The sequence below is a fragment of the Impatiens glandulifera genome, chromosome 6, assembly GCF_907164915.1.
Source record: "Impatiens glandulifera chromosome 6, dImpGla2.1, whole genome shotgun sequence".
Lineage (NCBI taxonomy): Eukaryota > Viridiplantae > Streptophyta > Magnoliopsida > Ericales > Balsaminaceae > Impatiens > Impatiens glandulifera.
In genome coordinates, this window is record NC_061867.1 from 42,050,818 (window position 1) to 42,065,322 (window position 14,505).

The 14,505-nt window shown below is 31.5% G+C and overlaps 1 pseudogene; it reads left to right on the forward strand.

Annotated features, from left to right (window-relative positions):
• LOC124943635 lies at positions 1 to 4,902 on the forward strand (annotated as a pseudogene).
• The last annotated feature ends 9,603 nt before the right edge of the window (positions 4,903 to 14,505 follow it).

Below are 14,505 nucleotides of genomic sequence, written 5' to 3' on the forward strand. Positions count from 1 at the left end.
ATGGTGGATGTGGCAGATATTCACCAAAGCGGTGAACCATTAGAGGTAGCGATAAAGATGAACCAGGTAGTGCCATGGAGAAGGAGGGTCGAGATTGCAATATTGTGATTAGTATATAAATCATCACCTACATCCTATAATTCAGAATTCGATTAGCACTTGACGCCTAAGGAGACTCCTATAGTTAATATTTTGATTAATACGCTCCATTTAGTTTTGTATCAAGCCTTGGTGGAATTTTTCGTCTATCCTATCTCAAATTTGGTAGTTGATTATGAGCGGATTGATGCGGCATAAAGTGTAATATGGCCACTCATGGAAAATGTTGTTCAGATAAATCCCATCAGATTTTTGTATCCCGAGAATGTGAGTGATTTGTCTATCAAGATACATGAGGTATCAGAGGAAGAGTCAATTGAGTTAGATGAAGAATATGACGCTAATGAGGAGGTATGTAAGGAGTTTTCGATTCATAACATGATGTTGAACGAAAAAAATCTCCTGTCAGAGAGATTTTTGTTGAAGAGTTCGAAGTGTGGTCCAAAATTTGCAAATCCCCATATTTACATATAATTAGAGGTGTCAACACAAAAAGATTGGTAATCTACCCCTTGAGTTCTTGTCAATAGGAAAATGTGTACCAAAGTCGAATCGAATATACTCTGTGTAAGCCTATTTTGATGATTAGTAAAATATTAGTTTGAAATATTTGTGGGATTAATGATAATGAGAAACGATGTATTCTTAAGCCTCTTGCGGAATCTATTGGAAGTGGACTATATTGTTTTTTGTGAGACGAAAATTCGTCAGATGGATTAATGAATTGTTAGGGAGCTATGTAATTGGCGATTGCATTATCGTAAGTTTGTCAAAAAGAAATTTGGCTTCAAATTATGGTGAACCGTAAAACCTCGATCACCACTGCTGAGCATGTTCCTCTTCTCTCCCACAACCCAAATGAAGTTGTGGCTCTAATTAGTAGAAATCCTAAATCATAAGAAATGAAACAAATAATGGTGTGACCACTATAGGAAAATTTGACATACCAAGGAAAATTGGTGTTACGAACTGTGTAACTAAAGAATGACCCAACAAAGACTATGGAGCCACGTGGACGTTAGAGAACGATTGGATGAAACTGTTTTAGACTTAGTTATTTTATTTTGTAGTTTTCCTATTGTCTTTAGTAGTTCCTGAACTTATATTCTTTTTTTCATTTTGGCCCTTATCTTTAGGCCACCTCATAAGTATTTTGTAACATATTTAGGGCATGATTTCATGAGATTGTTATTAACTTAAAACGATATGCTCATGCGGGTATGTTGAATGATCGGTATTCCTCATCTTCCTCAGTGACCTGTCTGAGTTCTCTTCTCATATCTCCTCTTACGTATCATTTGGTATTAGAGACGATGTTCCTCAAGATGGTCAATAACAAGCATCACTTAGAAACGACTCCTTGCATGTATCCATAGACTTTATTGTCGAGACTATAAACAAGACGCAAAGTGGATGGAAAATAAAGTGAGGTCGATTAAAGAATAATTACATATTTTATCAAGTTAAGAGGCTAGTGATTATCTAAATGATTCAACAGATTCCTCACGAGCAACTCCACATAGAGATGAAAATTATGTTTCCCCAACGCGCCTAATAAAAGTGAATTTCCCAAAATTTGATAGATTAAACGTGGAAGAATGGATTATCGTAACTGAACAATTTTTTAGGGTTGATTGTATCACTGATACAACTAAAGTTGAGAATGCTTTCACTCACTTCTCTAGAGACACTCGAACTTGGTATGGGTCATCTATGCAAACAAGGAATAATAACACTAACTTAGATGAACTTGAATAAGTTTTTATTGCAACAGTTTGGGTCTTCAATTTGCGATACATCTATTCGCCAATTGATTAACCTAAAACAAAATAAGACAATTCATGAATACAATTTGAGTTGGTGTTACTCCCTTGATATTATGGATTTTAGATTTGTTGGTATGTCAACTTCTCAACAATATAAGTGTTGGAATTATTAATAAATGAAAATTAGAATGTGGTTAATAAAATCAAATAAAATTTACATGAAATTTAAAGGTGAATTAAATGGTGAAATTTGATACAAATATTTATTTGAATTCATTAAATTAAAATGACTTAAATACAATTAACAAAATGTTGTTAAATTTAGTGTAACTTACATGAGTATTATTATTATTATTATCAACTAGCATGTATCTCGTGCATTTGTACGAGTAATAATATAAAAACTATGAAAAAATATTACGGTAAAAATGTGATAGCATTTTTAATTTTATTTTTAACCGTTTTAAATTTATGGGCGGGTCAACCCACAATCCGACCCAAGTATCCATTTACTCTCACATATATATTCAAATTAACTACAGCTCTCGACCCGGCAATCCAGACACTAAAAATTATGCATCATTATATATATATATATATAGATTAGTTAGTTAAAATGTTGAACTTATATTGTTAAAATGTTCAGCGTTCATCAAATTTGGTGTTTAATTTAAAATATGAAGTGTTATTAGCCTAGTTGGTTAAAGAGTTTTACTTGTTTTGTTAGGTTGCAAGTTCGAACCATACCTATATCATTTTTTATTTTATTTTTAACCTTTTTAAGTTTATGGACGGGTCAACCCACAATCCGACCCCAAATATCAATTTACTCTCACATATATATACAAATTAACCACAACTCTCGACCCGGCAATCCAGACACTTTATAAAATTAAGCATCATTATATATATATATATAGATTGTTATAATAATTAACAAATTAGAAACCATGTAACGTTAGTTTTAAATTATAAATGTCTTAATTATTTTTGGTAAATAATTACTCCCTAATGAAGAGGAAACATTAAAGTAATGAAGAGGCAAACAATGTCAACATTGAATCAATTGATAATTTTATTTAATGATTTAACATTTTAACATTATAAAATCCTCTCTTCTCTAATTAATTCATATAATCTATTCTATATGAGATATATCATTTTATCATTTCTCACTCTAAAATTCTAAAAAGTCTCTCCTTATTTTGTGAGTGTTATTCGAGTTCTTTATTTAAAATTTTTTTCTGAAACTCCGTGATAGTTTAGGTACATTGGTTAAGTTCGTTGCATAATTATTCTGATACTAAATCAATAATAGATCCGTTGTACCCTGAAAAACAGTTATATGCGATAACCTCCATCACAAAAGAGAGTGGATAAAACTATTTTAAGATAAATATATTTAACACATGAGTCAGATCAACCTTTATTTAGTGATTTCATTCTTTGTATGCATTTAGTTTATTTCATTTCTTTATAATATTAATGTAATTTGAATACAATAATACTAACAATAAGTCTCCAAATATTCAAACAACCCCTATTATAAATCCCAAAATAGATTATTCTTAAAATGAGGCATAATCTAGACAGTCTACTTCCGACATATCCATGTGGGCGAATATTTTAAAAATTCTTCAGCCATTCAGTTTTCCTCAAGAAAAATCATCCCCAAGAAATACTGAAAAGTCTGCACTTGCTCGCTTTACAAGTGAGACTGGATTGCACCTGTCCCAAAATTTTCTTCGACGAATAATGATTCTGTGGATCATACAACAACACCCTCTATTTTAATTGGATCCATCACTAAAGGGTTTGTGGATTCCTAAAAAATGCAGTGAAGATTGTGGAGGTCAAAGCTTGCCAAGTTGTTTTCCAAAACAATAGAAGAGATATTTGGAAGGAGGATTTGATTTGGACATGACTTACATCACAAAGAATATAATTGCAATAAGGTTCCTTGTTGGTGATAGGAGTTTCAACATTTTCGAATGTGGAGGAATATTTTAAAAATCACATGGAAGAAGTCATCATTTTCCTTGAAATACATCACGCGGAAAAATATAAAGTGTACAATTTGTGCTCTAAGAGGTTGTATGATATATCACTCTTTGAAAGAAAGGTGATCAATTTATCATTACCATAATTGTCCCCATTCAACTCATAATATTCTTATATAAAATTGCATACTCTGGTTGGAAAAGGATATAAAGAATGTTGTAGTTGTGCACTAAAAGGCTAGAATGACCAGAACATCCCTAATGATGTTTATTCTTCTTTTGTACCTGAATATCTTTCCACAATTGAGGATTCCATAGATTATTATAAGAAAAAAAAATATATAGGTGACAAAGGGCTTGTGTTACCAAGTTAAATTAAGTGTCCTTAATAGGTTAGTCCATCCATCACTATTTTTAATCACAATGTTGTTTTGTTTTTTACAGAGATACATCCAATAACTAAGGATCTCTCTTCAGAGGATTTTTTATTTAGTGCTTCTAAGAAGGGTGTGAGGATTTTTGCTCTGCCTGAATATTTTATATTTATAGAATTTACTAGTGACTTTAAAATTTATTTTTAAGACTTCTAGAGAGGCTTTTACTATTGGTTAAACATAATAATGATAGAGAATAGAAAGATCTTATCAAAAAGTGATATTGATGGGTTAAGCAAGAAGAAATTCTCATCTCTTGGATTTCAAGTTGAGGTTGTATGTCTTGATATTAACCCATCAATGACAATGATTGTTCCTACTACTCATGCTGAAGAACTTAATTTTGATAAACCAATTGAAAGCTCTAATGCTACTCCAATCCATGTTTCAGGTGAACCAACAACCTCAAACAAAGTTGATGTCTTCCCTCATAGCGAGGCTGATAAATTGGGATCTTTACAAGGCAGGAGATTGGAAGAAACTTTAGTAGCAACCCAACCTAAGGCTATTTCTCAAGAAATCTCTAATACTACTCCAGTTGATTCTAAAAAAGAAAACAAAATGGAGAATTTGACTCGCGAGACTGCTCGAATTATTATATGAAAGACAAACTCTAACTAAAATCATCATAATAGTAACAATAGTAAAGAAGAAAAATTTATTGCTACTACTATTGATTCATCATCACCGTTAATTTGCTTGTGGTGGAGAGGAGAGTTATGATTTCAATGCAATGGCTACTGATGCATATGTGATCACATTTGGAGAGGAAGAAAATGGTTGCATGAATTCATCGGATTCATCGGGACGTTGAGTTTCAGATGGAGAAAGTATTGTTATAAGTTGTAACTAAAGAATGATTCAAAGAAGACTAGAGCCATATGGATGCTAGGAAAAATTTGGATGGAACTATTTTAGTTTTAGTTATTTTATTTTTGTAGTTTTCCTGTTTTCATTAGTAGTCCTTGAACTTTTATTTCTTTTCATTTTGTCCTTTCTCTTTAGAACACCTCATCATTACGTTGTAACAGATTTAGGGCATGATTCTATGAGATTGTTATTAGCTTAGAATGATCTGATTATTTGGGTATTTTGCATGATTAAGAGAATAATTTATATTTCTTTACTCTCGCATGCTTTTTGAATCTTCGATCGAAATTTTCGTCTTTGTTGAGTTTTGGGCTCATATTTTATTAGAGTTTATATATTGTAATTGGGCTTTAAGTTTTTATTGGGCTTAGGAAAAAATAGTTTAGTCTTTTGACTTTTGATGTACTCTTATAAATAGAGACATTGTAGCATGGGGTTACTTGCACCATTATTCCATGGAAAATCAATAGAATGGACGACTCCCCGAGAATGTAGACATTATTGGCCGAACATCGTTATATCTTGTGTTCTTTATTATTCTTTATCTCTTTATCTCTTTCTCTTTATATCTTTTTTATTGTGTGTTTAGATTAGATCTTTTCTCAATAAGTGTTATCAGAGAATGTTTTGAGAATATTTTATATTTGTGAAGATATGATAGAAACCCTAACCACCATAAAAAAGTTGTTGGAAATTTGTGCTTTTGTTAAAGATTGTTGGTTGTTTGAGAAAACGACATTGGTTACAGAAGAATTAGCCGTTGTGAAGATTTGAGTTGAAATCTTTAATTCCTAAGGAGATGGCAACGGTCGTTAAAATATTTCTTATTTTTGGTTGACAATATCTTGAGAAGAAGACAATGAATCTTTTGTTTTCTCAAAGGCGACAATGGGTGCAGGTGACGAAAAATCGTCATGTGGGCAGCAACACCAGAATGAAGAAAATGAGGTATATTCTTTTGACTTATTTTAATTTGGAACATATGATCTATTAAAATATATAAAAATGAAAAAAATATATATATCCACATATATATATATATTATATTATGATATAATATAATATAATATATATAGAGAAGGAGCTAAGAAATTTTGAAGCGGTCAACAACTAAGATTTTTTCAACTAAGATTTTTTTTTACGTCTCGTTGATTTCAAAAAATAGGTTTAAGGCCTATTTGATTTCAATTTTCACAAGTAAAGCATTGTTTGATTTTAATCAAGTTCTTAAAGCTTTGTTTTCTTTGATCTTGGATTTGTATTGAGGCTTGTTTGACTTGAATTTCTCAAAGATTGAGATTTGTGATTTATCTTCTAAGAGATTTGATATTCGTCAATATGGAGATTGACAATTGAAAATTAGTGTTGAAAAGGAAGGTGAAGTGCTTATTCGATGTTGCAGATTATGGAAGACAATTAATGCAACATGTAAAGAGTTTTTCTGATTAAAGTGGTGGATTTAATATTTGTTTGTAAGAGTGTGGTTTTGATATGTGTATATAAGGGACAAAATTAGATTTGCATCAAACCTTGTGAGTAGGTTTTGATTGACAATCTCTGGTAAGTGTTGGTGCGAAGTTGTCAAGTGGGTGTTGATGCCTCAAGGGTTCTACCAAGAATGATAATTTCTAAGGTATAAGTTGAGTGTGCACTAATCATATACATGGTTTGTTAGATTCTTTCTATGCAGGATTTGGCTAGAAAAATGTGGAGAACAAACGATACATCTTCATGCTTGTTGAAAATTAGTTGGAAGTTTTATTATAACCGATTGTTGTCTTGGCATACATGAGTGACATTATTTCACTATGTCGAGGACCCTGACTTGAAGAAAATCTCGGATAAAATGATTTTGGAAAGATTTTTCTTTGGAAAATGGTTATTAAAAAGTCATAATTAAAAAAGAGGTAGAGAGTGATAATCTAGCCGTAGATTTTCGCCTATAGTCACGCAGGGTTCATCAAATTGATGATCGGAGATTCAAATGGAGTCCAATTGCACTAAGATTTTTTCGAGAGGTTGGTAACTCGTTGCTCTACATTTTTAATGGTGGCGTCAAGGTTTGGACGTCTCAAAGTTTGATTTTCTTGGACTTAAAGTATCTTCCTAGTTTGCGTTTTATTTGACTTGTTTGGGACAAAAAGTTTGTATCTTTTTTATTATGACCTTTATCTTTTTAAAGAAATATATTGGAAAAGCTAATCAAGATGAAGACGTTGGTGAGATTATGTGCTTTATATTTGACAAAAATATGATCGAGTATGGAAAATTGTTATCAAAATAGTGTTTACCGATGACAACATTGTTGACATGTTGATAGGGAAATCCTTCAGGACAAATTGCAAGATTGCATTGAGTTGGCAGGTGATTAAGGATTGACACAATTTCAGTTAACACATAATATGAATGAAAGACCAGAAAGAGGAAGACACTTATAAGTTGAGGTGGAGTCATCTTGAGAGCAACTCTCAAACGAACTAAGAATAAATCATTGCATTATCTTTTAATGTGAGAAGATAAATTAAACCTTTAGTGAGATTACAAGTAATGAAAAAGGGACTAAATGGGAGACTCAGTTAATTCGAATGTGATGATTTGTTACTTCTTTTGTTTTATCTTAATTGTCTTGGGGCGGGGTGGTACTTGTGATATTTCGGCTTGGGACACTTTTTACTTGGCAGTTTTCTGGATGTTAAATACCATTGGGTGGGTTACTTTTTATTGGCACTAGAAGCACATCACCAACCCTTTCGTTCTTATTGCTTTGGGTTCCAATCTATATGACCTCCGGGAAGTACAAAGTACACCTCTAGAGTAGAGGCAGGGTCGATGTAATTGAGCTTGATTCCTGGTAGCATCTTTTTCAGATCCTCGATTTTATTCTTATAGCCTTGTGGTCTTGTGGCACTTCTGAACTTGGAGAATGGGGAAGTCATTTTGAAAACATTTCTTCAGATCAAGAACAAATTCAGTCCGTCCGAATAGAAGTTAAATGCGGACTTGACGTCATCCCACCTTCTTCCATGGATTGAGCTGCGGGCATCAAGGAGAAACTATGCTACTACAGAAGCGTAATCGAAGGAAAGCTACTTGATTGACTAGACAAAGACTATAAAAATCATATCATAGTTTAGATGAATAAGATGATTGATTTGTCATCTTATTGATGAGATTATTGAGATCTTTATTGGGATTCATAGTCATGAAAAAGGGGATAGATGAGAGGTTCGATAAATTCAAATGGAAGGATATTCGATTTCTTTCAAAGAAACTATAGATGATCATTTGAAACATTCGTAAAGACAATTGAAGAGAGATATTGAATCTTGAAATAATATTCTTGAATTGCTAGTCATTTTTGGATTAAAAAACTAGTAGATTGATAGCTAATTTGTTCAAGGAGAAGTATGAGATTCAAGTTGGTTGAGTAATCAACGTTCAAGGCAAGATGGGTGATAAATACTTTGTTAGATCTTGAGCTTGAGAAAAGAGATGTCATGTTAACCTAATTTATTTGTTATGAAGTAGACGATAAAAGTTCGTCTTGGGTCTTCTCGCTTTCAATCAATATCATATTTTGAGGAAGTAGACAATGGGATTTTGTTTTGGGTGTCCTTAGTTTTCGATAGATATCTAAATTTTGAAAAAGTAGACGACGAAAGTTCGTCTTGGGTCTAATTGATATTTTTGGTTTCAGTCGATTGATGAACTTGAAAAATAAGACAATTTGTGGCAAACAAGGGTAAAAATTATTTTGACATAATAAAGAATTGTTAATTCTAGTTTCCGCATATGTCAAGGTATGAACAAAGATTGGGAAGAGTTGTTGAATGTCTCTCATTGTTGAAATAACGTGGTTACCCAAATTTATTTGGTGTTATAAACTCTATGATTTTATCTTCTAAGGGCTTTTGAGCGGAAGTGGAAGTATAATGATTTATCTCGTGAATGACTCGAGTAGTGAAGATTGATGTGTGACTCATAACATTTTGATGAAGCGATATACGTGATGATGAAAATTGTTATTCTTCTAAAGGCTCTTGAGTGGAAGTGGAGGTATGAAAAGTTATATCATTAATTGCTCGAGCAAATGTGAAGATTGAAAGTGTTGAACCCACTTATTTCATGATGGTTTGACTTTTGTCAAGGTATAGATTGATGGGTACGGCTCGTGTATTTCTTAAGGGACGTGAAATTCATCAAGGTGGAGATTGTTAAAATTTTAATTTATTCATCATATATCAATAAGCGTGGTATTTGCCAAATGTGGAGATTGTTGGGTTTTGGGCTCATATTTTATTAGAGCTAATATATAATTGTAATTGTGCTTTAAGCTTTTATTGAGCTTAAGAGTAGTAGTTTAGTCTTTTATTTTTTGATGTACTCCTATAAATATAGACATTGTAACCTAGGGTTACTTGGACTATTATTCCATGGAAAATTAATAGAATAGACGACTCCCCGAGAATGTAGACATTATTGGCCGAACCTCATTATATCTTGTGGTATTTATTATTATTTACCTCTTTATCTTTATATCTTATTTTGTGTTTTTAGATTAGATCTTTTCTCAATAGTATTTCCCAACGAGTTGTCCGAGTTCTCTTCTCATTTCTCCTCTTAAAAGTATCAGTGTTCTCAAAAGTCCGTTAGGAAGAATTTGGCCTCAAGTTATGGTGAACCCTAAAGCCTTGGTCGCCACTGTCGAGCTTATTGCTCTTCTCTCCCACAACTTAAATGAAGTTGATGCCTTAGTTAGTAGAAATCCTAAATCAGAAGAAATGAAACAAACATTGGTGTGACCACTACAATAAAATTGGACATACAAATGATATATATTGTATCCTCCAGACGACCAATCTCTTAGGGTGTATTCGTCTTCATCATCATCGAACTTTGGAGATGCATTTAATCATGAGTAGCTGAAACAATTAAAATATATATTTGGTCAGTTAGGGATGCACGACTAAACAACATATCAGATAATTCAGGACAGTTTGGTTCCAAATAAAATTATGAAAGTATAAATAGTATAAGGTTTGTTTGGTAGATTTTCTAAAGGTATCTAATTCAGATTATTAAATAAATTTTTTGTTGATTATAAAATAAAAAAAGTGGAGAATTTAACTCGCGAGACTGTTCAAATTAGTATTAAAAAGGCAAACTTTAGAAAAATCATCCTAAACTACTACTAATTCACCATCACCGTTTGATAGTGATGGGGAGGAAATTATGATTTCAAGGTAATGGTTGATGATGCGGAGAGGAAGAAAATTGTTGCATGACTTTGTTGGGACGTCAAATTTCATATGTAAAATTTATTGTTATGAACTGTAACTAAAGAATGATCCGAAGGAGACTATAGAGCCACATGGATGATAAGTAACGATTAGATGAAACTATTTTAGTTTTCAGTTATTTTATTTTTGTAGTTTTCTTGTTGTCTTTAGTAATCCCTAAGCTTATATTATCTTTTCTTTTTGTCCATCGTCTTTAGACCACCTTATTATTAGCTTAGAAGGATCTATTCATTCGGATATGTTAAGTGATTAAGAGCATAACTCGCAATTCTTTTCTCTCACTTGATTTTTGAATCTTCGATCGGCATTCCTTGTCTTTCTTAGAGAGATGTCCGAGTTCTCTTCTCATCTCTCCCTCAACCCAAATGAAGTTACGACCCTATTCTCAAGAGCATCCAAAACTATTATCCTCTGAGCCTCGTTAAGAAGATTACGAAATTAATGAGAAGGAGTTGTTAAATTCTGAGAGGGAGTGTCATTAAAATTATACTGCGATGAGTAACCTACTTGAGGAGACGAAATCTCTCTAAGGACAATGCTCAGCACGCCTTAACTACAAATCTCGATAAGTTGTTTTCATATAAGTTTATTTAGTTACAATTATTTGTGTAACTTAATTTTTCTTCCATATTCATACAAATCTAATTCTTACAATCTTAGAGAGATCCTTTATTTAAAAAAAAATAAAATGAATACGACTTTCCTTCTCCTACTTAATCTTTTCCTGACATCAATCGCATTGAACATTTTAATGGTCAAAATTTTAAAAGGTGGCAAAAGAAAATATTGCTTGTTCTTGATATTGCCATGGTTAAATTTGTTTTAACTACTCCCAAACCTTTGGATAATACAAGTACTGAATCTTTAAAAAATCTGGAAAAATGGATTACAGCAGACAAAATCTGCAAAACTACAATTTTAAATGCCTTATCAAATAAGTTTTTTTTATGTCTACTCAAATTTTAATAAAACATATGAGATTTGGGAAACTTTAATAAATAAATATATCATTTAATATGCATGCATTAAAAAATATGCTATAGGAAATTTTTAAAATTTTCAAATGAACGAGGAAAAAGATGTTTCTTCTCAAATAAATGAGTTCAACTTGATTGTTTCTGAACTAACAAATAAATGTATCACTTTACCCGAGGCTTTTGTTGTTGGTGCACTAAAGGGAAACTTCTAGATTCTTGGAAGCACTACAAGAATTCCATGAAGCACAAAAGGAAATTAATGACACTACTAAAATCGTTGTTCATGTTCGCATTTAGGAGAAATAAAAATATCAAGATAAAGCAGAGAAAGAGAATGAACTAACAACAAAAGACAACCTAGTACAAGATCAATGTGGTAACATCAACTCTTGTTCATTCCATCGTAACCGTCCCCATTGTTGGACGGATAGAAAGCAACAAACTAGATCAAACGAAAAATATTATGAAAGGGTAGTGCGACCTCATCATCATATAGAAAAAAAGAAAATTTAGTCACCATATAATTAATTACAGGCACAAGAAGAGAGACAACAGACCTACACCTAGGGAAAACCTAGTTGAGACAGATGATGTGATAGTTGCAGTTGTCTTTGAAATAAATTTTGTGGCAGAAAAAAAGTCATGGGTAGTAGACTCTGGTGCTACCAGGCATGTATATGCTAACAGAAATGCATTTTCCTCCTACACTAAGGTAGGGGAAGGAGAGGAACAAGTATTTATTGCAGACTCAAGAAGAATTGGTGTTTGTGGAAAAGGAAATGTGAATATAAAACTCACCTCCAGTAAAATCCTCTCATTGACTAATGTTCTTCATGTGCCCGAGATTCGCTCAAATCTTGTGTCAGTTTCTGTCTTGGTGAAGGCTGGAGTGAAGAGTATTTTGATTCTAACATACTAACACTTACGAAAAATAATATTTTCATAGGTAAAGGTTATTTTGCTAATGGTGTATTTTTATTAAATGTTTTTGAAGTTATTAATAATAATGCACCTTCTTCTGCTCATATGATTGACTCGTTTAATTTATGGCATCTAGATTAGGACATTTGAATTATAGTTATATTCGAAAAATGAAAGAGTTGAATATTTTACATGATATATCAACTAATAAAAATGAAAAATGTCATGTGTGCGTAGAATCTAAGAGTACAAAAAACCATGTAAAATAATTAATAATAGAGAAAGTGAACTATTAAGTCTTATACACTCAGACTTGAGAGACATGAAATATAACATGATTAGAGGAGGAAAAAGATATTATGTAACATTTATAGACGACAAGTCTTGATACACATACCTATATCTTTTAACAAATAAAGATGAGACGGAAGGAAAATTTATAAAATATAAAGTTGAAGTAGAGAATAAATTAAATATAACCATTAAAAGACTAAGATCCGATAGAGGTAAATCTTTTAGTGAATTTTGTGAACAACATAGCATAATACATGAGGTAACTCTTCCATATTCACCAAAATTTAATGGGATAGCTAAACAAAAAAATAGGACATTAAAGAAAATGATGAATTCTATGCTTATAAGTTCGGGTGTTCCTTCAAATTTGTGGGGTGAAGCTATTTTGTCAGCGTGTTTTATACAAAATAGAGTTATATTTAAAAAAACAAAAAAAACTCCATTTGAAATTTGGGAGGATAGATTACATAACTTAAAATATCTAAGAGTGTGGGATGTTTAGCTAAAGTTCTCTTACCTGATATTAAAAAGAGAAAAATAAGATCTAGGACATGTGCTTGTATGTTTATTGGTTATGCTGAAAATAGTGCAGCTTATAGATTTTTAGTGTTAAAAAGTGATCTCTTAAATATAAATACAATAATTGACTCTAAAAATGCTGATTTTGAAGATATGTATTTCCTTTGAAATTATCGATTAGTAAATCACCTTCTTTAATTAATAATGAAAATAATAATTAGATTGAGGTTGAAAATTTAGAAAATATTGATACAATTGAATTGAGGAGGAGTAAGAGAATAAGAAAAAAAACAACTTAGGAGATGATTATTATATGTTTCTAGTTGACGGTGAACCACTAAATTATAATGAAGTTATTTCCTCATCTGATGGTGTACTATGGAAAGAAGCCGTAGACAATAAGATTAATTCAATAATGATAAATCATACTTGGGAAATAGTAGACTTACCTACTAGAACTAAACCAATAACCAATAGGTTGTATATGAATATTTTTAAAAAAATTAAAATTAGATGGATCAATTTAGAAATATAAAGTTAGACTGGTAGTTAAAGGTTATAGACAAAAGAAAGACATATATTACTTTGACACATATTCCCCTATTGCTAGAATAACCTCAATTAGAGTTTTGATAGCGCTTGCTTCAGTTTTTAAAATGGTGATACATCAAATGGATGTAAAACAAATTTTTTTAATGGTGATTTAGATGAAGTAATATAATGATTTTATTAGTTTACACCCCAAATTATTTCTCATGATGCTCCTTTTATACTACGACTTGATTGCAGTTTTTGTCTATAAGAAGATTGAATATGAATATTAAGTGTTATGTTAAAATCTTACCGAATCGTTGTGATTTTCTGGCTACGACTTTGAGAACGATGATTGGGAGTGCCGATTTGTTCTTTGGTCTCTTCATCATTCATGAAAATTTCTATTCAACAACCTTTAATTCTATTTTCAATCGAAATTTCGATATCATGTTGTGGAATTATATACTAGGTCTCGTAACTTTATGTATCAATCTAAACTATTTCCTAAGTTATTTATCCATGCGAATTTTAATTTTTTTTAATTGAAGTTTATTAGTATGCTAAACATTCACTTGTTTTATTTCCTCGTTTAACATACAAAACTTCAAAATTATTTGCATTATTTCATAGCGACATTTGGGTCTCTCCAAGAAGTCAAAACATTACATGGAAAACATTGGTTTGTTATTTTTGTCGATAATCATACACGTTTGATATGATTATTTCTTATGAAGAAAAAATATGAAGTTAAAAATATTTTCAACGATTTTACACCATGATTCAAACTAAAT